The sequence below is a fragment of the Lolium perenne genome, chromosome 7, assembly GCF_019359855.2.
Source record: "Lolium perenne isolate Kyuss_39 chromosome 7, Kyuss_2.0, whole genome shotgun sequence".
Classification (NCBI taxonomy): domain Eukaryota; kingdom Viridiplantae; phylum Streptophyta; class Magnoliopsida; order Poales; family Poaceae; genus Lolium; species Lolium perenne.
Window position 1 is genome coordinate 136,752,029 of NC_067250.2, and position 23,921 is coordinate 136,775,949.

Here is a 23,921-nt window from a genome sequence, read left to right on the forward strand (position 1 = left end):
GCAGGAGAACTTTTGGGGTTTTTAGTCTCAGCAAGAGGGATTGAAGCAAATCCCGACAAAATACAGGCTATCGTAACAATGAGGAAGCCAACAAAGTTGAAGGAGATACAACAGCTAACGGGGCGAGTCGCAGCTCTGAGCAGATTCGTCGCTAGGCTGGGAGAAAAAGCACTGCCATTTTACGCTTTGATAAAACAAGGAGATAAATTCCAGTGGAACGAAGAAGCCGACAGAGCTTTCGAGGATTTGAAGCGCACAATTTCGACACCGCCAATTCTGGTGGCGCCAAAAGAAAGGGAACCTCTCCTGCTATACATCGCAGCCACGCCCCAAGTGGTGAGCACGGTGCTAGTTGTCGAAAGGGAAGAAGAAGGAAAACTCCACGGCGTGCAGAGGCCAGTATACTTCATCAGCGAAGTTTTATCGCCATCAAAACAAAGGTATCCGCAGTACCAAAAGATAGCATATGGAGTGTTCACGACAGCACGAAAATTGCGCCACTATTTTTCGGCACATCCGATCATAGTGGTCAATGAAGCTCCCTTGTCAAATATACTGAATAACCCAGAAGCTACGGGTCGTGTCTCCCTTTGGGGAATAGAACTTTCCCCTCGGGACATCACGTATGAAAAAAGAAAAGCAATAAAATCGCAAATACTGCCGGATTTCATCGCAGAGTGGATGGAGTTGCAAAATACAGGACCTCCAGATTTGTCGAGAACCTGGACCATGAACTTCGACGGGTCCAAAAGACTAGAAGGAGCTGGCGCAGGAGTAGTACTCATATCACCTGAAGGCGACAAGTTGAAGTACATCCTTCGGATGACGTTCCCCAACGCATCTAACAATGAAGCAGAATATGAGGCCCTCATACACGGGATGAAGATGGCGAAAGCCTGTGGTGCAACCCGACTGAAAATCTTTGGCGACTCACAGTTGGTGGCTCAACAAGTTATGAACCAATGTGACGCAGTCAATGATAGCATGATGGCATACAAGGAGGTGTACAACGAGCTCGAGAAGTTGTTCGATGGATGCGAAGTAAATCATATTAGTAGATTGAGCAACGACGAAGCCGACGTTCTTGCAAATATCGGGTCTCAATGCCTTGCAGTCCCGCCAGGGGTATTCTGGGAAGAGATAACAGAAAGATCCACTAAGTCGACAAAATCAAAAAAGAAGGAAAAGAAACCCTCGGGGGCTACCAAGGAAAAGCAAGAGGAAGAAGAAGAAGGTCAGGACCTGGTCATGGTGATACAGGTACCATGGATGCAGCCGTACATATCATACATCCTCAGGAAAGAAATACCCGACGATCCAGTCGAGGCAAGGCGAGTAATTCGACGCTCCAAAGCTTTCACGGTGGTCAAGGGAGAATTGTATAAGCGAAGTATTTCAGGCGTCTTGCAAAGATGCGTCACACCAGAAGAAGGAAGAATAATTCTGAAGGATGTACACGAGGGAATATGTGGCCACCACGCAAGTAGTCGAGCTATCGCAGCCAAAGTTTTTCGGGCAGGATTCTACTGGTTGACAGCAATCGAGGACGCCAAGGACATAGTAAGAACTTGCGACGCGTGTCAAAGGTTTGCCGCAAAACCGCACTCTCCAGCAGCAGAGCTAGCACCAATACCATTGTCATGGCCCTTTGCTCAATGGGGACTTGATATGGTGGGCAAGTTGCACAAATCCTGGCCAGGAGGAAAGGAGTATATGCTGGTAGCTGTCGATAAGTTTACAAAGTGGATAGAAGCGAAGCCGATAAATTCACCAGACGGAGCATCCGCAGTAAAATTCGTAAAAGGCCTCGTCTTCAGATTTGGAGTGCCCCACGGATCGTCACGCATAACGGCAGTAACTTCACATCCCATGAATTCAAAGATTATTGCGAAGAGGTGGGTATTAAGCTGAACTTTGCGTCAGTTGCACATCCTCAAACCAATGGGCAAGTCGAGAAAGCCAATGGCATCATCTGCAATGGCATCAAGAAACGTTTGTTAGGACCACTGGAAAAAGCTCGACATACTTGGCCAGAAGAACTACCAAGCGTGTTGTGGAGCATCCGAACAACACCAAACACAGCAACGCAGGAAACTCCGTTTTTCCTGGTTCATGGAGCAGAGGCAGTACTACCAATCGAGATAGAGCACAACTCTCCACGTGTCGCTGAATATGATGAAGAAACGTCGACAAGAGCGCTAGAAGACGACGTCGACGCACTTGATGAAGCTCGAGATGAAGTACTATCTCGCGTAACCAAATATCAACAGGACTTGAAGAATTACCACAGTCGACGTTTGCGGCCAAGATCTTTTCAGGTGGGAGACCTAGTTCTTCGACTCACGCAAAAAAGTCATGAAAAACTCGAGTCACCATGGCTTGGCCCTTACATTGTCACGGAAGTAATCGGAGGAGGAGCATACAGGATAAAGGACAAGAAGACAGGGGTGGAGGAGCCAAACCCTTGGAACGTGGCGCAACTTAGGCGGTTCTACGCCTAGAGTCGAAATATAGTCCTTGTAAAACTTCAATGTACTGAAACGCCCGCGAGTTTTCAGACGCACTCTTTTCCTTTTTCGGGGCACCGAGTGGGGCCGGAGAAGGTTTTTAATGAGGCGGGCTCGCGGTGCTGCAATATAATAAAGATAGTGGTAATATAACTTTTCTTCTTTATCGACATGACCAAAGTCTTTGCTCCGGCGAATTTCAATATAGTTCATCAACAAAAGAAAAGCCTTGCCTTGGTATTCAAATACCTCGTGAGTCAATAAAAATACAAAATAGTACTCAATAAAAAGCTCGGGGGCTCATATTCGCCTTAAATATATAAATGCCTTGGTTCAAAACCTCGCAAATATACAAATATAGTAAAGAGTCTCCGAAACACTCGGGGGCTAGACAAACAGAGAAATATAATGATTACTTTACAATATAGTCATGGATTACAAAGAAGAAATATCTACAAGAAGAAAATAACTAGTCTTGATTTAGTATGTCATCAAGAGTAACTCTGTTTTCCTCAGGAGCAGCACCAAGAAAATCGGCATAATGGCCATCCGCAAAAAAATCGGCATCCATCCGAAGCAGGTCCTCAATCATTTCTTCGGCTATGGGCGTAACCTTCGTGTTAATCCTGTCAACACCAACTCTCCGACGTTTTACCTTTTGGTGAACCTTCTCGACAACCTGGGTAAGGTCAAGCTTCGAGTGGCAGATCTGGAGCATGATAAGAGCAAATCTGGCGCCAGCTACTAGTTGAGCTTTGACAAAATCATGGATACTGCGAGCATCCTTGAACCTTTCCATCAATTCAGGAAGAGTTTTTGGTTGGACGTTCCGAGGAAACATGGAGTTGTAAACCATGGACAAGGTCTTGGTACAGAAGTCAAGGAAATCGCGAGTTTGAGAGGCGCGATCTTGAAATCTGACAATTTGGCGGGTCCTCTCTGGGGTAGCCCAAAACAAAGAACCATGGTCCAGGGAAAGATTAACAAGGAGGCTTGTCCTGGCATTTACCCTCTCTTCCTCGGCAGCAGCATCAGTAAAGGCACCTATCAAAACTTAGAAGTGGAAACCTTTAAGAGACAATAGCATGAAGATGAAAGATATCAGAGGATGAAACAGGCATACCCGACATATCTGCACTGGCTTCATTCATTAATTCGAGCATGAAATTTTCTCGAGTAGTCGCCTTTTCAGCCTCGGAAACAGCAATTTCCTTAGCAGCCACGGCCTTGCGAGCCTGCTGGAGAGCAACTTTTTCAGCTTCAGATGACTTGCGAGATTGTTCCATCATCATAAGTGTTTGCTTCTTCGCATACTGAAGCTGCTGTCGAAGTTCATCCAGTTCTTGCGACAAGGTATCGTCGACAGGTGCAGTATCAGCAAAAGCTCTCCTCGCGCGAGAAGAAGAAGGCGACACATTGGAAGGAGCGGAAGTTGGAGTATAGTTATCAAATATCAACTGAAATATAAACAGGATAAAATCAAATGACAAGCAAAGATAGAAGTTTTTCATTAATCTCTTGGAATGATTACAAGGGCATTACAGTGGAGCTAAGGAAATACGTGTCGCCAAACGACTACTTTGGCGACAAAAGCAAAAGAAACAAAGAAAAACAGAGGCATGCAACTAGACCTCCGGCCTTGACGAGCTAGGAGTCGACGCTGGCTTAATCCCGAGATAGGCCAAGATCTTCTTCGTGTTAGGCTTGGCTGCCTTGATCAGCGACTTCCACCTTGATTGTTCTATTTGCTCGGTGTCGCCAACTTTCATCCAGTCGATAGTCTGTCGACTGTCAGCAACCAAGGCGACAGTGTTTTCAACGGCAACCTTCATATTCTCTTGGCGCATCTTTAGTCCAAGGTCTTCCGGTGTATTGAACATCTTGGCAAGGTTGAGGAAAGTCGCAGGCTCCTCTTTCTTCGGGAAGAAGTAGGGGAACAATGCTGACAATATTGTGCTAGCATTCGACACACCCTCACGAATCTCGGACCCATGAAGCTCCAGATAGGAAAGTGCGTCAAGAACAGGATCATCGACAGGATTTGTCAGATCAAAATCCTGGTTTGTTTGGGCTGTCAAGGAAACAAAGCATTAGTGAAAAGACAAGAAATAACGATTCTCATAAAAAAAGAAGAGATCAGCAAAATTACTGAAAGTGCGGCGGCTCTGAGTTTTCAGGCGCTTGAGGATTCCTTCTTCACGAGAAGCTTGCGCAGCTTTGTGCTCATCTAAGGCAGCTGTAGTATCCTCAAGTTTTTTCTGCAGTTCCTCGACACCAGCAGCTTTCGCCTTGGCTTCATCAGCTTCGACCTTGGCTTTGCTAGCAGCGAGTTCGGCTTTCTTGCGAGCCGCCTCACTTTGCTCAAGTTTTCGAGCAAGTGCGTCGGCGCGCTCGTTGGCCTCTGCAAGTTTCTCTGTCGAGATATGGAAAGGAGAGAAAAGAAAGATCAAAAATCGCGACAAGCAACAGGAGTAAAAAATCAAGGAAAAACAGCAAGTACAAAAGTCGTTACCTTTGGCTCTATTAGCATATTCACGGTACCCAATAAATTGGGAACCGATGCGGAGAAGATCCTTGATCATAGGCTATTCAACGTGAACACAGAAAGAAAAACATCGGCATGAAAAAGAGAAAAGGTGTGAAAAAGCAAAATAAGGAAAATATAGATGTCGACAAGCTTACATCATCTAGGAGCAGAGTCGACGAACTGCCCAACTGAGGGGCAGGTTCAACAATCTTTTCAACCCTTGCCCTTTTTGGTGAAGGAGCAAGGGGGCTTGATGGCGGAGTAGTGGTGACGACGTTTTGTTGAGGAGGCGACGTTTCTTCTCCTTCAACTAGCGTGTCTGAGACAAGTACAGTACGTGACGTGCTTGTTCGAGGAGCCACGTCAGTAGTTGGAACTTCTTCCTCGTCATCACTATTAATCAAAAAATCGGCAGCATAAAAAGCAAGACAAGATAAATATTTCGAGTACAAAAATAGAAAGAAATAAAGACGACTTACGAGCTGACGAGGGATTCAACATAAGGATCGTAAGCTGCCTTCGGATGAGAAGGAACAACTTCTTCAGCCTTAGAGGTGCCAGAATCTTCAACATCAGTCCTTTTCCTTTTGTTCTTTGGAGAAACAGCAGGAGGAAGGGATTGCGTCGATTCACTGGCTTCAGACTCAACTTCTTTTTCATGAGAAGCCGCAGATTTGTGAGAACCCGCGACTTCACTTTCACGAATAGAAGAACCTTGAGTATCTTCGGCAACGATGGCCTGTTCCTCGACTTCTCCACCCTCCGGAAGAGGAGGAAGGGAAGTCATAGTAGGATGGTTCTGTAAAAAATAGTGACCAGAAGGAAAATTAAAAAAGATGACAATATAATGAGATGCAGAGAAAGTGCAAAACAAGGTAAAAACTCGGCAAGACAAAATACCTCGGGGAGTGGATTGGTGGCGCTGTACGGTTCCACGCGACAAGAGGAAGGAATTGGGTCTTTACCCAGGCGAGAAAGTCTTCGAATCAACTTCTCCAAGTCCTTGGGGGAAAGATCACCGGAGATTCTGTTGGCGTCATTTTTACCACAATACGTCCAAAGGGGATTTTTGCGAGCCTGAAGAGGCTGCACTCTAATCCTAAGGAAGTAGGCAGTAATTTGAACACCAGACAGCTCTTTGCCTCGAGTGTTTTGAAGCTGGCGAATACGAGACATGAGTGCCTCTGTCGCTTTTTTCTCTTCCTCGGAAGCTTCGGCATCCCAGGAGCGGCGGCGCTGAATTCTGGCACTTCCGTCGAAAGGAACTATGTTGTGCTCAACGGAGTTGGCGCTTTCTTCGTGAATGTAGAGCCACTTTTTGCGCCATCCTTGGACAGAATCAGGAAATTTGATGTCGTTTTTGTCGACATCAGTACGAACACAGATAACAACGCCCCCTATGTTATTTGTGTGGTGGTGGGAGCCATTGCGGCGGAGGCAGATCATGCGTTTCCACGTAGCCCAATTGGGAGGGATTCCGAGGAAGCATTCGCAAAGTGTGATGAAGATAGAGATGTGAAGGATGGAATTGGGGGTCAATTGGTGCAGTTGAATCCCATAAACAAAAAGAAGACCGCGGAGGAAATCATGGATTGGGGTCGAGAGGCCGCGGATGAGATGATCAACAAAACTAACCCGATACTCCATTGGAGGCTTGGGGTAGCTTTCTTCGCTAGGAAAGCGGATGGCGTCCTCCTTCTTCATGAGGCCAAGCCTCTTCAGCATGTTGGTGTCTTGGTTGGAGATTTTGGATCTCTCCCACTCAAGATCCTCGGCGGCCATCTTGGATTCCGGAGTGCTGTGGCGAGTCAGACACGCGCGCGGTGGCATCAACGGCAATGGCAGAGCAATGTGTGTGAGTGCGGAAGATCAGAGAAAGATTGGGCGCAGGAGAGGTTTTTGCGAAGAGGAACAGGTGAGCGGCGCAAGCGAGGGGATGAACGGAGGTTGAAGAAAGGTTTATATAAGAATTGGGTGAAGCAGTGTGCCGTTGGATGAAGAAATCATGTGGTGAGAATAGATCCTCTAGATACAAGGGTAAAAAGGTATTTTTACTGAGATAGGCGTTACCGTACGTGCGCCAGAAAAAGCGGAGGACGTGTGTCCCCCACTTGCACGACGTGTCAACGTGGTGGAAGCAACGGACCCACAGGGCAGAAAAATCACGACTATTCGAGAAGGATGAAGTAGATTTGATTAAGGGAAGCATGTCGACAAGAAAAATAAAAGAAGATTGGCGACAGGAAGAATTATTCAATACTTCGGGAGCCTTTGATCAAAAACAAGTTTTTCCCCAAATGCTCGGGGGCTACTTCGACAAAAAGTAAAATTTCGACTATGGCAATATAGAAATTGCGGGAGCCTACAACCAAGCACAAGTTCTTGGCTGTAGCCTCAGAGCTACTCCCATCGGGAGCGCTGTTCGCGCACCCGAGAGATAAAAAAGAGAGAAGAAGAAAAAGATCATATTGGGAAATAATGACAATATAGCGACAAGGTGGACTAAAATGTTGAGCCTACAACCAAGCACAAGTTCTTGGTTGTAGCCTCGGGGGCTACTCCCATCGGGAACGCTGTTCGCGTGCCCGATGAAATTAACAAAGGAAAAATAGAAAAGCAAGAGAGTATATTTCGAGTTATAGTTAACTCTACATATACTCCCATCGGGAGAGCAATATAAGTCATATTTGACTCGATAAAATGTGCCATTCCAACAGCCGGAAAAGCACTCGACAATATATTCTCGTAACGCCGAAGTTGCGATCAATTTCTCGAATGCCGCAAAATTGCGAAGGTAAGACCCCAGATCCGTTCTGGCCGGGCGTGGCATCGCCAAAGACTGCGCTACTGCTACTTTTATCCGTATCAACGAGATGCGAAGAAAAATCCTAACGGACGCGTTAGGTACCCGATAAATTCGATCGGGACTCGACAGAATGGTAAGACCTTAAGCGGCACCTGTCGAAGTTTACACCAGTATCCCGAGATCATGTCCAGGGACGTGATTTTGAAGTAGGTTTTTGCGGATTGCCACTAGAGCAGTTAACTAGTACCTGATCCGTCAGATGAACTAGCCCCAACTACCATTATCCCTGTACAATATAGAATTTTATGTGAAGAAGTATAAAAAAGTTAAAGCTTCCGAATAAAAATAAACAGTAGAGATTTTCCCTGACTCTACGATTCAAGCAAAATCTCGGGGGCTACTGACATAGGCATCCCAAATGGGCCTGCCGAAGATGGTACCCGGGGTTTACTGGAGGCCCAATACCCGAAGAATAAGAAGATTCGGGAGCCCAAGATTTACTAAGGAAAGATAGAGTTGTAATAGGAAGTGTTGTTTGTAATCTGGCGGGATGAGTTAGAAACCGTCCCGGACTCTGTAAACTTGTATAGCACGAATCCCTCGGCTCCACCTCCTATATAAAGGGGGAGTCGAGGGACGAAGAATCAATCGAATCATTGTTTGCAAACCCTAGTTTTCATAATCGTCGAGTACTTTTCGGCTGAAACCTTCGAGATCTACTTACCCTCTACTTCCAACTAAACCCTAGCCTACAATCCATAGGCATTGACAAGTTGATACCTTGTCACCGTCGGCTGCGCAGGGCGGCAGGGGAAAGCAGCGGCCGAAAATATAACAAACCGGTATGGTGGCATGTGTGTATTATGCGTTTTGGTGGGAGGGCAAAACGGTCCAATAAAAAGTTGGACGAAAATTTTGGCAGAAACCTTAGCTCCTTTATTATTAGGTATAGATATATTTGGTCGAACTTCAAATCATTTGATTTTGACAAGAAATTATAGGGCAATTTTTTATTATCAATCATCTATCAATTTTCAAAACTCATGCATATTGTTAAATTAAAATATTTAAAAATATGATTCAGTTGGCAGGCATGGCCAACCAGGGCCATGTCGGCAGGCCCCAAATTGGATTGAGGGACGTTGCCGGGTTATTCTCTCGACAGCTTGTGCATTGTCGTCGGAGCTCCCCAAATTCTCTATCGCCGGCTAATTCTTTAGGTCCGCTCCAGAGACTCCCGCGGTCTGGCGTCTTGCCTCATTTGGATAGAGGCCTTTATTATTGGCAAACTTCTCAAAGTTCCAACCCCGTCCGCATATGCAATCTTGGTGCTTGTCCTCGCTGCCATTGGTCCATCTGCTCATGCAATTGCTTGGTGATGATTCTAATTTTCGAGCTTATATAAACCAGATGAACTCGCTCTAAGGTGTCGATGTGGGACTATTCAAAAGAGAATATCAGTACACCTCTCTCTCAATGCGTTCTTAGGCTGGGAACCACCTAGCTAATGAAGCCCAGATCTAACAGCCAAAATTGAAGCCCAGGAGCGCTCTGTCGTCTGCGGCGGATCACCAAACCCACGGCCTCGGCCAGCAGCCCCGCGCGGCCGAGCACATCCACCATGCTCCCGTAGTGCTCCACTTCAGGCTCGATGCCGTGGACGGTGGGCATGGTTCGGAATATCTCCTTGGTGACGCCCACGAGCCCGCTGCCCGCGCGGGCGCACGCGTCGAGGACGCAGATGAAGGTGATCTCGTTGGGGCGCACCCCTCGGTCCTGCATCCGGCCAAACAGCTCGACGGCCTCCCTGCAGCGGCCGTGGTCCCATAGCCCGGATATCATGAATTGAATCATGATTCATGGCCGTGTAGGCGAACGTGTCCCGCTCGCGCTCCAGCATGGCCGCGAACACCTGCGTTGCCGCCTCTAGGCTCCCCCACTTGGCGTGCATATCCACCAGCGTGGTGGCCACCACTCCGTCCACCCCGCTCCCGGTGACAAGGGCGTGCACCCACCGGCCCTGCTCCAGCGCCCTGAGCGCGCCGCACGCGGCCAGCGCGCCGACGAAGGCCGCCCTGTTAGGCCGCACGCGGGCTCTGAGCATCCCGTCGAACACCTCTAGCGCGTCCGCGAAGCCGCCCGCGCCGACGTAGGCGCTGAGCATCGCGCTCCAGGCGACGGGCGTCTTGTGCGGCATTCCATCGAACAGGGAGCGCGCTTCGTTCAGCTGCCCGGCCCTGGCGTAGGCCGTGAGGAGCGAGGTCCAGGAGCAGGCTTCATCGAAGACGCAGCGCGCGGAGGCGAGGTGGGTGGAGAAGGTGAGCAACGGGTGTGAGAGCAGCTGCAGCGCGCAGCCACGCGACATAGCGAGCCGGCCTCTACCTCCACAGAAAAATGGAGGCCTAGCATCTAATTCCACGAGCAGTGTGCGTGCGAGCTCAAACACACCCGAAACATACAGGAGAAGCAGCGCCACCCTCGCCATGCTCCAGACTCCACAACCTCGCAGGAGCGCGAGCTCCTCCTGGTCTTCTTTCCGTGACGAAGTGCTACCACATCGTCCGCACGCGAGGTGGATGGGGAAGTCGGCGTCGGGCGTGCTGGTCCACTTCGCCGGGACGCGGCTCACGCTTCCCTGCCGCCTTCCAGAGCAGGTCGTGCTCACCTCGTGCGCGACGGGCGATGCGCGCCTTGACCTCGCGTGCCGACGCGCTTCCCTGCAACCTGGCCGAAAGATATAAACTGAACCGGTACGGTGGCATTTGTACGTATTATGGGATTTGGTGGAAGGGCAAAACCGTCCAAATAAAAATTGGACGAAAATTTTGGCAGAAACCTTAGCTCCTTTATTATTAGGTATAGATTTGAGTTTTTCAAAGGTCGCAAATGGTACTTGCTGAGGAACTAGCTGTTGGTAGAACCTCTAAGAGCTCATCTTGCTCTCTCAGGTTGCATATTTAGGAGATAATGGCAGCATAATATGGGTCTTTCTCTCCATCACCGATATAGATAACACTTATCCTCGACACTTGTACCCTCAAATTAAAATAAATCAACTCTCCTTCGCTGTGGAATGAATTGCCTCCATCCTTCACCTCCCATGCGGGTCAATGTCCATTCTTTCTCCACATCATTGTCATAGGTGTGACAAAGCACCTAATAGCGCACACACTCTCTCTTGGTGCTTCATTGAACAATACCCTTGAGGCCTTGTTTGGCCAGGGAGTTTTGACCGGTTTTTAGGTGTATAATCCCAGTGTAATTAAATAACTGCTCTCAAATCTGCTAACCTAGCTGTTTGGCTGAAGAGTATTGAATGGAGTAATACTGAGTTTTAACCCTAAAACACGTCGGGTCAAAAGGGGATCAAAACGCGAGCTACCATTCGCGTTTTTTACACTCGGCGAACGCTGCGAACTCATGCGCATCCTAGCAGAGTTGAGTGCAACCTGCTCGCCGCCGCGTGTTCACACGAGAAGGAGCATGCGGTTGAGCGGTGTTCACACGAGAAGAAGCATGCGATTGAGCACCGTGTTCACATGCGGTTGAGCGCCGTGTTCACACGAGAAGGAGCATCTTTATCTTGCTGTGTTCACATGCTGTACATTTGAGCACGATCACGGCGGGGTCCACCACATGCATCCACAGCAGCGTGTGTTCACACGCGAAACCTGCAGAGTGCTGGCACCGTCCTTCAATCAGCTGCTGCACGCGCTAGTATAATGAGTATTAAGAAGATGAAGAGTATTTTGTGAAGGTAATTTTTCACCAAAAACTCTCCATGAAACACCTCTTAATACACAGAAATACTCTTGCACCAAATAAGGCCTGAATTGCATGCAACAATATATGCACAATAAACACACAAAAAACACGTTAAATTAATGGTGAAAACACTAAAAAAATAGTATTAAAAAGAATAGCATGTTAACATTGAATCTTCAAATTCCTCAAGCATGTAGTTACTACATAATAAACATGGCGACAAGATAGAGTCACACTCACTCGTGTAGTTAATGTGAGTTAGGTTCTCTCTATAAACAGTTTAAAATCCTCATAGTATGATGCATATGCTAATATCAACGAAAGCTTTGTGCGAATCTAGATTCGTAGTTTGTAGTTCAAGGCATAGTCCACTGTTCGAGTTTGTAACTAGTGTATCATAGAGTCCTAGGTGGAAGTTCCACTTATTAGTCCTATTGTAGTCCCGATATATAAGGAATATTTTGAAACCATTGAAAAAAATATGTGTGCCTCTAGTATCTAGTGGGAGATTGTTGGAATTATTGGGCCATACCCATACCCATTTATCTTACCTAATGAATCTATAGTGGAAAATCCCAAAGGTCCGCTTGGCCAATTCATGCGTCGCAAGAAGTGGGACTAAAGTTTAGTCCCACATTCCTAGTCCAGTGGGAGTTGGATCTCCTTATAAGGGAAGATCCTCTACCATTTGTATAAGCATGAGAGGAGGACTTCTACGCGTGTGCTCCTCCTCTACCGCCAGCCTCACATTATCACGACTCGTAAGGGAACACGTTGGGTTTTGGGAATGAGACGAGCCAAGCTAGCATCTATGCCAACTGCACACATTATCTTCTTTTTTGAAACACATGACTAGATTGATATGAACGGTCACACAAAAGCTAAAACATTTTACACTAGTGGAAGACAAATACGAACAGTTGGTTATTTGGATTTGTTCAGTTTGCCTTCCATCTTAGTTTTCTATTTTCTATGAACCGTTGGCCTCCTCGTACCATTCTTATATAAAGAGATCGCTCCATTCAGAGAGACACAACACCACAACAAACACACACTATGCCACCTAGTTCCAGAGCACTACTCCACAAACCAGGTCTTCCCCATCTTTCCTCGTGGTGTGTGCCACATGTTAGTATAGTAGGCCCGTGGAACCCCGCCTCTTGCGATCATGTACTAGAGAGGACATATAAGGTTTTTGGGTAGCGCTCTTGCACGACTACTGAAATCTTCTTAGAGATAGACACCGACGAATACTTCCCTGACATTGATGACATATTTCGCGACATGGTGCCGTGACGCCCAAACCGGTACCACGAGGATTCCAGCGGTTCCGCCGAAATCTACACGTATCGATTCTGAGATGCCCTCCAACACGACGTACGCGATGAATCACACACGTGATGCCAAAGGAATTACAACGAGCAGTAACATTACAATAGGTTTACAATAGATCCCACAAGAAATAGATATTACAACAACGACTCCAACGAGTCAAGAATACAAATATACAATACAAAGATCCAAGTCATATAGAAGATCAAATACGTCTGATTATGGACAAGATACAAATTGGACTAAGAGTCCTAAAGATAAACGATGGCGTCCATAGCCCCTCCCAGGCCAAGACGAAAGGGGAACCTTGCTAACGTCCTCATCTCATACCTCTGAAAAGTCGGGCCAAGGGTTGCCGACAAAAGGGAGGGAGGAGACAAAAGAGAAAGAAATGCGAGGGTAAGTACCAATGACACATACTTGAGATACAAGACTGGCTATGCTCTCCGGTGGGAAATACAAATTGTTCGGCTATATGGTGAAGTTTAGCAGAAGCAAAGCTTGTACTAACCAATAGAGACAATCTACAACATTCGTCTAAACAGAGAAGGTGATAGAGTGCATAAGCTAACAATTCTATACTCTGCAACATAACCCAACCGATGCATTCCCCCTTCGCAAAGGAAGAAGTACTAACAATGGCACTCACACAGCTGACAAGTTTTATTAGGTATCAATTGTAGTAATGATAAATTACTATGCAAATTATTAACAAATTATTAGTAGCAACATAAATGTGTAAGTTGTTCTATGATCGAGTTAAATATCTCCAAGTCGTCCATAACCACGGACACGGCTTATCGATAAGATGTACACCATGCAGGGGTTGCCCAAATGTAACCGTACGCATGCTCAACCCCACTTAAGACAGGCGGAGTCTCACAACAAGATCGTTCTCAGTTCAACAAAAAAAATCTAGGGGGGCCACCCGACTAAGCTACCCGTATCGAAGTTCGGCCGTACTCCGAAGCGGACTTAGGGTTTGCGACGATGGCTAGGTGAGCAAAAAACGAAAATGTCCCGCGGGGTACAATACAGAATATAAACATCCAGAAACAACATGAATTAAACGTCCGGAGACACCAGTAAGTAAAGCATGACATAGGCAAATAAAACCTAGATTGTGCCCCCTTTTCAACTGACTTGAGAAAAGGTAAAGGGTGAGGGGGTCTCAATAATGATCCCCACGTACGGGTAGAGCACTCAATTTAGGAAAAAATAACAAGAACTCGGGTCCTAGGGGACATTAGTGAGACAAAGATCCGATGCTTTTGCAAAGGGGATCATATATGCCACCCCTTAGCAATTTTAGTTGTTAATATTAAGTAAACCATGAGTATCTCCAACACCTATTATAGCATGTGATAACCTCCCACAAACCCAATAGATATAATGATATGGGCTAAGCCCTAGGGGAGGCCCGATCTTCACGGATTTGGATGGGATTCGTGGGGGAGGTGGATGAACACGAAGAACACAGGTGGAAAGCGGAGGGGATCGAAGATACAAACGCAACACACACACCCAACCGGTTGTTCTTCGTTAGCCCGATACACCAACCCAATAAAATTACAAGAAAAAGACCCACAAGGAGTAGAATCCCTCACAAAAGATTGGCAATAGCAGTTGGTAGAGATCCAAAGAGGAAAAGAGTGCAAATAGATAGAATTGCAAAAGCAATAGATCCACAACACTAGAATTCCTAGAATGGAAGAGACAAACTACCTAGAATAGTAGATAACTTCATAGATATTGGATCTAGAAGGGTTTCCCATGGGGAGGAGCAAAAGCTTAGGTTTTCTCTTACATCAAGTCAGAATCTCAGATCTGAGCCAACAAGACTATTTATAGTTGGTGGGGTGAAGGGGTAAGTTACAGGCTGAAACGTGTTGTTTAGTGCTGAAAGTCGCCCAGGCGGAACTTCCGGTCACTTGGGGCGGAAGTTCCGGCTGGATTCCCTTCACAGGGTGCTGGACAACGTCTGCGAGGCATCTGGGCGGAAGTTCCGGTCCTAGGGGGGCGGAAGTTCCGGTCGGGGCAAAAGTTCTGGCCAACTTCCGGTCTAGTTCCGAAAATGACCGATTTCCTTTCAGTAACATCCCGGGGCGTTTTGGCGCATTTTAGGAACTAGGGCGGAACTTGGGCGGAAGTTCCGGTGGCCAGAAGTTCCGGTCGCTCGGGGCGGAAGTTCCGGCTGGATTCTCCTTCCTGGGCATCTGGCTGTAAGTTTCGGTCCTGGGTGGGCAGAAGTTCCGGCTGGAGCGTTGGGTCTCCATCTTCTTCATTTTCAGCTCCCTCTCCATTGGCTTGGTCTCCATGACTTGCGTTTTGGTCGAGGTACCTCATTGAACATAGGGTATTTGCATGAAGTAGCACGCCATCCAATGAGGTATCAAATGCATACGTGGAAAGGAGCGAATTCACCTCTTGGTGTAAGGCTTGGGCCCGAGCTCGTGTCACTGGGCCACGAGGAGGGTTCATCGGTCTTGAGGAGGAGGTGTCCAAAAGCCACCCCGTATTATCTCCCCCCTTGCGAAAGAGTCGTCCTCGACTCTATGTTCTCCTCATCGCCATGATAGGGTGAGAGGTCGGACACATTGAATGTTTTTCTCACCAAGTACTTGGATGTTGGTATGTCGATGACATAGGCGTTGTCGTTGATGCGCTTGAGGACCTTGAAGGGACCATCGCCTCGGGGTTTGAGCTTGGAGTTTCGTTCTTGAGGGAAGCGGTCTTTGCGAAGGTGTATCCACACTAGGTCTCCTTCATTGAAGATCCTTGCCTTCTTCTTCATGTTGTGTCTAGTGGCTTGACGAAGGACTTGTTGCTCGATCGTTGCCCTTGTATCTTCATGTAGTTTCTTCATGTATTGGGCTCGCTTGTCGATGTTCATGTTTACTTGCTCATGTAGCGGAAGAGGAAGGAGGTCGATCGCCGTAGGTGGTTCAAACCCATAGACGACCATGAATGGACTTCTCATTGTTGTAGAGTGCTTGGCGCGGTTGTAGGTGAACTCCGCATGTGGGATGCAATCTTCCCATGCTTTCAAATTCTTCTTGACAAGGACTCGTAGTAGTGTGGAGAGGCTTCAGTTCACCACTTCGGTTTGCCCATCGGTTTGTGGATGTGAGGATGATGAGAACAAAAGCTTGACGTTGAACTTGGCCATTAGTGTCTTCCAAAGGCAGCTCATGAATTTGACATCTCGGTCCGAAACAATGCTTCCTTGTACACCGTGGAGTCTCACAATTTCCCTAAAAAAACAAGGAGGCAATATGAGAAGCATCATCCGTTCGGGAGTAGGGTATAAAATGAGCCATTTTGGAGAATCTATCAACCACTACAAAAATGGAATCATGACCATATTTGGTTCTAGGTAATCCTAGGACAAAGTCCATGCTTATATCGGACCAAGGAGCATAAGGAATAGGCAACGGTGTATAAAGGCCATAGGGGTTGGAAGTGGACTTAGCTTGTAAACATGTTGTGCACCATCAACAAAGGCGTTCCACGTCGCGGTATATTCTTGGCCAATAGTAGTGAGTTGAAAGCATTGCATACGTCTTCTCTCGACCAAAGTGTCCCATAAGACCACCACCATGCGATTCTTCTAAGAGCAAAAGGGGAAGCGAAGACATGGGAATACAAAGTTTGTTGCCCTTGAACAAGAATCCTTGGTGCAAATAGAAATCATCGATGCCCTTTTCACTAGAACACTTTGCAAAAATTGGGCCAAAGAAGGTATCAGAGGCATATAGGTCTTTGATTTCATCAAGACCCAACACATGAAAATCCAAACGAGTGAGTAAAAGGGTGAGCTTGCGGGAAAGAGCATCTGCAACTACATTGTCCTTGCCCTTCTTGTATTTGATTACATATGGAAAGGACTCAATGAACTCAACCCATTTTGCATGTCTTTTGTTCAAATTGTGTTGACTTTTCAAGTACTTCAAAGACTCATGGTCGGAGTGAATGACAAACTCTTTTGGCCAAAGATAGTGTTGCCAAACTTCAAGAACACGAACCAACGCATAAAGTTCCTTGTCATATATAGGATAGTTGAGGCGTGCGCCATCCAACTTCTCGCTATAGTATGCCACGGGTTTTCCATCTTGCATAAGGACTCCACCGATACTGAGTCCACTCGCATCACATTCAATCTTAAAAGTTTTGGCAAAGTTCGGAAGAACAAGAAGTGGTACCCTGGTAAGTTTCTTTTTCAACTCGTCAAAAGCTTTTTGTTGGGCCTTGCCCCACACAAATGGAACATTCTTTTTAGTAAGCTCATTTAAAGGGAAAGCAATGGTGCTAAAAAATTTCAAGAAACGTCTATAGAAACCGGCAAGTCCATGAAAACTTCGAACTTGACCAACGTTGGTAGGAGTGGGCCAACTGTGGATGGCCTCAACCTTCGAAGAATCAACTTCAATACCATTGGCGGAAACCACGAATCCAAGAAAAACCAACTTGCTTTGTGCAAAGGTGCACTTGGGAAGATTTGCAAAGAGCTTTTCGCGGCGCAAGATGCATAAGACTTCTCTCACATGTTGCACATGGTCCTCGAGATTTTTGCTATAAATGAGAATATCATCAAAGTAGACAACCACACTCTTTCCAATGAGAGGTCTCAAGATATGGTTCATTAGGCGCATAAAAGTTGATGGAGAATTTGAAAGACCAAATGGCATGACAAGCCATTCATAGAGACCAAGTTTGGTCTTGAATGTCGTCTTCCATTCATCACCAAGTGCCATGCGGATTTGGTGGTAGCCACTACGCAAATCTATCTTAGAGAAGATCGTGGCACCACTCAATTCATCAAGAATGTCATCTAAACGCGAAATGGGATGGCGGTATCGAACGGCAATGGCATTGATGGGGCGACAATCCATACACATTCTTTGTGACTCATCCGGTTTAGGAACGAGAATCACCGGAACCGCACAAGGGCTTAAGCTTTCACGTACATACCCTTTTTCAAGGAGATCTTGAATTTGGCGTTGAATCTCCTTTGTGTCTTCGGGGTTAGTGCGGTAGGCGGCGCGGTTTGGTAGAGGAGCGCCGGGTATGAGGTCGATGCCGTGCTTGATTCCTCTAAGCGGTGGTAGTCCATGAGGAAGCTCGTCGGGGAAGACATCTTGGAACTCCTTCAAAAGAGACAACAAAGATGAAGGAAGTGTTGTTAAGTTGTTAGTCTCCGAGGGTGGCCCCTTGCAAATGAGCACATAGTGCAATTTGGTGGATGGGTTGTGGTGCACTTCTCTCATCTCACTCTTGGTAGCTATGAGGACACTCTTCATCTCACTCACATATGGCTTGTGGCGCTCACTCTCTTTTTGGTGGGTCACTCACTCACCTCTCATCTCACTAGTGATAGTAGCTTCCTTAGCCCTTGCTAATGCCTTTGCATTGTCCGCAATTACTTGGCTAGGATTCATTGGGCGTAGGATGAAGGACTTGTCGCCGGCCTTGAAGCTATATGCATTTGTGTAACCATCATGGTTTGCTCTTTTGTCATATTGCCAATGCGACCAAGTAGCATGTGGCACACCGTCATAGGCACTACATCACACTCAACGGTGTCTTCATAGGCGCCGATCTTGAAGGAGATTGTGACGGTGTGTTGTATCTTCACATTGCCGTTGTCACTTAGCCATTGCACATGGTAAGGATGGGGGTGTTTCCGAAGTGTGAGGTTGAGCTTGGAACATAGTTCGGTGCTTGCAAGGTTGTGGCAACTCCCTCCATCGACGATAACCTTTATTGACTTGCCATTGATTCCGGCTCTTGTTTGGAAGATATTGCACCTTTGGTCTTCATTTGGGAGTGCATGGGTTGTCAAAACTTTTGTCACCACAAGTGAAGGGCTTGCATCATGCACACATAGTATTTGCTCTTGGTCTTCCAAGTCATCATCTTCAAGATTGGTTGCGGCTTGTACTAAGGCTTCATATTCATCTTCACTCAAGTACTCTACATTTCCATCATCCCGAGTGATCATAACTCTTGTGTTCTTGCATTCAAAGGATTTATGTCCTTGAGCACCACACTTGAAGCAAGTGATGTTACTAGATCCGGTGGAAGCTTTGGAGGACATAGTTGATGGCTCCAGCTTGAAGCTTGTTTTCTTGATTGCACTTCTTGTTTGCTTGGGAGGTTCCTTGGAGGCAATAGCACTTGTATTTTTGATGCTTGAAGAGGTATTTGTTGCATTTCTTGCGACGAAGAAGTTCTTGGACTTTGCACTTGCTATGTCTTCTCGCACTTGGTGCCCGGCCCTTGTAGCTTGATGAAGTAACTCAACCATGTTTGTGTAAGGCAAGAACTCCACTATCCTCTTCACGGGAATGTTCAATCCATTCAAGAATCTTGCCATTGTTTGCTCTTCTCGCTCATCGACATTGGCACTCATCATGGTCATGTGCATCTCCTTGTAATACTTCTCAACGGACTTGAAGCTTTGCTTGAGTTGAGTGAGCTTGTTGAAGAGGTCACGTTTGTGGTGGATGGGTACAAAGCGTTTGTGCATGATTTCTTGCATCCCTTCCCATGTGTCAATAGGCTCTAATTCTTCGTTAGTATGCTTGTTGTTTAATTCTTCCCACCAAAAATTAGCATATCCCTCAAACTCAAGTGATGCCATGGCACCTTCTTTTCTTCGGAGAAGTTGTGTATGCGGAAGATCTTTTCAACATTGAGTACCCAAGATAAGTATGCATCGGGGTATTCTTCTCCTTGGAACTTGGGCATAGTGAACTTTAGCTTCCCAAAGATTTCTTCCTCATTACGGTCATTGCGTTGAGGTATTGGTCTTGCCTCATCTTCATCCTCATTATGGTTGCGAGGTTGTTGAGGTTGATCCTCATTTTCATTGTGGCGGTTTGGAGGAGGAGGACGCCTTCCATGTGGTTGCCGAGGGCGTGGCATGACACTAGCTTCACTTGAGGCATCTTCTTTGTTGTGGTGCCTTGCTTCACATTGATGAGCATGAGGTGCTTGACGAGCTAGATGATTGAGAGGATTGTGTCTTCTATTGTCCATATTGTTTCTTCTTGCGCCATCATCTTGAGGAGCATCAATATTGATGATTTGGCGTTCTTGGTTCACTTCTTGTTGGGCGTCATGTTGTGGATGTCTTTGAGCATTGGCCACTTGAGATGGGCGAGGTTGCCCTTGTTGTTGACGTGCCGCTTGCTCATGGAGAAGACGTTCTTGCTCACGTGCATGAAGGAGGTTTTGATCATGACGAAGACATTGTTGTTCCTCTTGGAATTGAGCTTGACGATTTGCTTGTTGTAGTCTCTCTTGTTCAAGTTGAGCACGTGCTTGCTCCGCATCTCGAGCTTGTTGTTGAAGTACTTGATCATCCACATTATGGTGGTGTGGGTCTTCATTACAAGCATGTTAAGACGGAGATGGAACTCGATGCCTTGAACTATGAGAGCGTGAAGACCTTGAGTGTTGGCTTCGGTTGTTGGCGATGTTGGCAATAGCTTGTTCAAGGCGTGCCAACCTTTCTTCTTGCCTTCTTATGCTCGCCATGTTTTGTTGACCTTGAGTAGCGAGTGTTGCCCACATATCATGGCCTTGAGCATCAAGCTTGGCATGGAGGTCTTGCACTTGGACATTGAGGTCCCTTCTTTGCACTTGAGCTCGTTCTTCATAGCGTATGACGGTCTCATCGATCCTTGCCGTGAGGTCATGGATATTCTTGTTGACGGCTTGAGTAGCTATCCAATATTGGTGCCGTGTCGTCGGTAGTTCGTTCCCCTCTCCACTAGACATGGTTACAAATAAAACAAGAACTATGTTGTGGGGGTTAGAGGAAAACTCACAAGTAAGTCAAATACTCACAACAAAATTGGAAAGGTGTATCAAGGTGAGGAACAACCGGTTACACACACAAAACAAAAAACTCTATATGGTGTTAGGTATGGATGTGGAAAGCCAAATAGAAGAACCAAACTAAAAGTCTATTGTCAAAAGTGGGTAAGATCCAAAAGTCACAAGTCAAAAGCGGTGATCACAAAAGACATACACAATGTGGAACACACGCACGGGACAAAATGGGGTTAGAGCGACCAAGGAAAATGAGCACGAACAAAATTGGTCCTAACGAAGACTACTTTCTCGGTGTCACGCTAACGCAAGAGCGACCGTGGCTTGGTTGCAAAATTGAGAAGCAACAAGATTTGCGCAAGATGCCTCTCTTCTCTTTTCTCTCTTTTGCTTATAAGCTTTGGACTCTTTTGTGTATAGGTCTCACTCACACTCTTTTTTCTTTTTGTATTTTTGTTTCTTTTTGTCACTATGTAAGGATACGACTATCTATGTAAGTATGTCACACTTCTTTTGCTTATCTTTTCACAATGAGCTTGCTTCGTAGCTTTGCTCAACACACGCACACCCTCACGGTCGGGACGCTTGCGCAATGCTTCGCAACACTACAAAGCCACTCTCGATGGAAAAGGTCCGCAAAGGAGGCTAGGGTTACAATGTAAAGGGCAAGTTATACCACTTGATGATGGTGGCCGACGATCTTGAACTTGTTATGGTGGTGGAAGGTGTCAAATGAATCGCTTGGATCCTCGGGGTGTTGTCGTTGTTGTCGATGTTGCGGAAGCTTTGTGGTAGCTGAAATGGCATGCAAACCGAAGTACAAACACAAAAGGGGTTAGTGCCAAAACGAAAAATGAAGGTAGCTGTCAAAATTTCGGCCGGCCGGAACTTCCGGTCCCGGGCGGAACTTCCGGTCCTACCGGGCGGAACTTCCGGTCGCAATCAGATCTGCGGGCTGTTCATCGATTTGGGCGGAAATCCGGTCCGAAATCCTTCGAATTCGAGGAAAATTTGGCACTAAAAGCTATGGGAAGGTGGGGGAATTGTAGATCAACACCAAAGACAAGTTTCTATTGGACCAAAACCACCAAAAACTCAAAAAATCTCGAGATCCAACCAAGGCCAATTTGAGGCTATTTTTTTGGATTTTCGAAAATTTTCTCAAGAATTTTTTTGGGGGTGTGGGGGTCAAATCCGTGGAAACCAAGGAGCTCTTGATACCATATGATATGGGCTAAGCCCTAGGGGAGACCCGATCTTCACGGATTTGGATGGGATTCGTGGGGGAGGTGGATGAACACGAAGAACACGGGTGGAAAGCGGAGGGGATCGAAGATACAAACGCAACACACACACACCCAACCGGTTGTTCTTCGTTGGCCCGATACACCAACCCAATAGAATTGAAAGAAAAAGAACCACAAGGAGTAGAATCCCTCACAAAAGATTGGCAATAGCATTTGGTAGAGTTCCAAAGAGGAAAAGAGTGCAAATAGATAGAATTGCAAAAGCAAAAGATCCACAACACTAGAATTCCTAGAATGGAAGAGACCAACTACCTAGAAGAGTAGATAACTTCATAGATATTGGATCTAGAAGGGTTTCCCATGGGAAGGAGCAAAAGCTCAGGTTTTCTCTTACATCAAGTCTGAATCTCAGATCTGAGCCAACAAGGCTATTTATAGTTGGTGGGGCGAAGGGGTAAGTTACAGGCTGAAACGTGGTGTTTTGTGCTGAAAGTCGCCCGGGCAGAACTTCCGGTCACTTGGGGCGGAAGTTCCGGCTGGATTCCCTTCACATGGTGCTGGACAGCGCCTGAGAGGCATGTGGGTGGAAGTTCTGGTCCTGGGGCGGAAGATCCGGTCGGGGCGAATGTTCAGGCCAACTTCCAGTCTAGTTCCGAAAACGACCGATTTCCTTTGAATAACATCCCGGTGCGTTTTGGCGCATTTTCGGAACTTGGGCGGCAGTTCCGGTGGCCGGAAGTTTCGGTCGCTCGGGGCGGAAGTTCCGGCTGGATTCTCCTTCCTGGGCATCTGGCTGGAAGTTCCGGTCCTGTGGGGCGGAAGTTCCGGCTGGAGCGTTGGGTCTCGATCTTCTTCATTTTCAGCTCCCTCTCCATTGGTTTGGTCTCCATGGCTTGCGTCTTGGTTGATGTACCTGATTGAACATAGGGTATTTGCATGAAGTAGCATGCCATCCAATGAGGTATCAAATGCATACGTGGAAATGAGCGAATTCACCTCTTGGTGTAGGGCTTGGGCCCGAGCTCGTGTCATTGGGCCACGAGGAGGGCTCGTCGGTTTTGAGGAGGAGGTGTCCAAAAGCCACCCCGTATCATATAGAGATAACAGCAGATCCCTAAACATGCGCTACGACTCACAAAGCTCAACCAAAAATAACGGTGATGGGTAGCGGATAGGTAACATAACACATATGGGTAACAATGAAATATGACACGCGACTCAAACAAAAACGCAACATAATGATAGCAATAGAGCAACGAGAATGAAACTCTAAAATAGGTGAAGGAGGTGGGCTCGCCTGTGAAAAGCTGCAGAAGAACTTTTCGTATCTCACATCACCACTTCGTGATCCTATCCGAGAAGAATCAAATGGTGGAACAAACAATGGATGCAAGTCTTACAACTACGGCAAAAGAAGAACCGACATGATCAAGATGATATGCATGACATGGCAGCGATGATGCGATGAAACTTATTCATATTAATCGGAGTTGGAACCCCGGACAAACAATTTAGGGTTGGAGTTGCATTTTGACTGACAATATTTAATGTTAATTAGCATGGAAAGACATGGAAGGGGTGAGCTACTTCAATATTAAACGGAGCGGGGAAACCCTAATTGGAATTCCGAAATACTCTGCATATATGTGAGGTGAATATGAGAATCTATCAACGCATGACATCATGCAAGATGCAAAAAGGTATATGGATGTCATATTAATGTTCCTCTCTCTTTTCTGAACAATTTTCATGTTAATGGATTTTTTATTTTGAAATACCATTCGAAAGTTATCAGCAGAATAGTTGTTATCATTTTAGAATAGAAAACAAGTTTATTTAAATAAGAAAAGGACCTGAAAATACAACTCTTTCCCGGGAAGGACCCCCGGTTGCTTTTG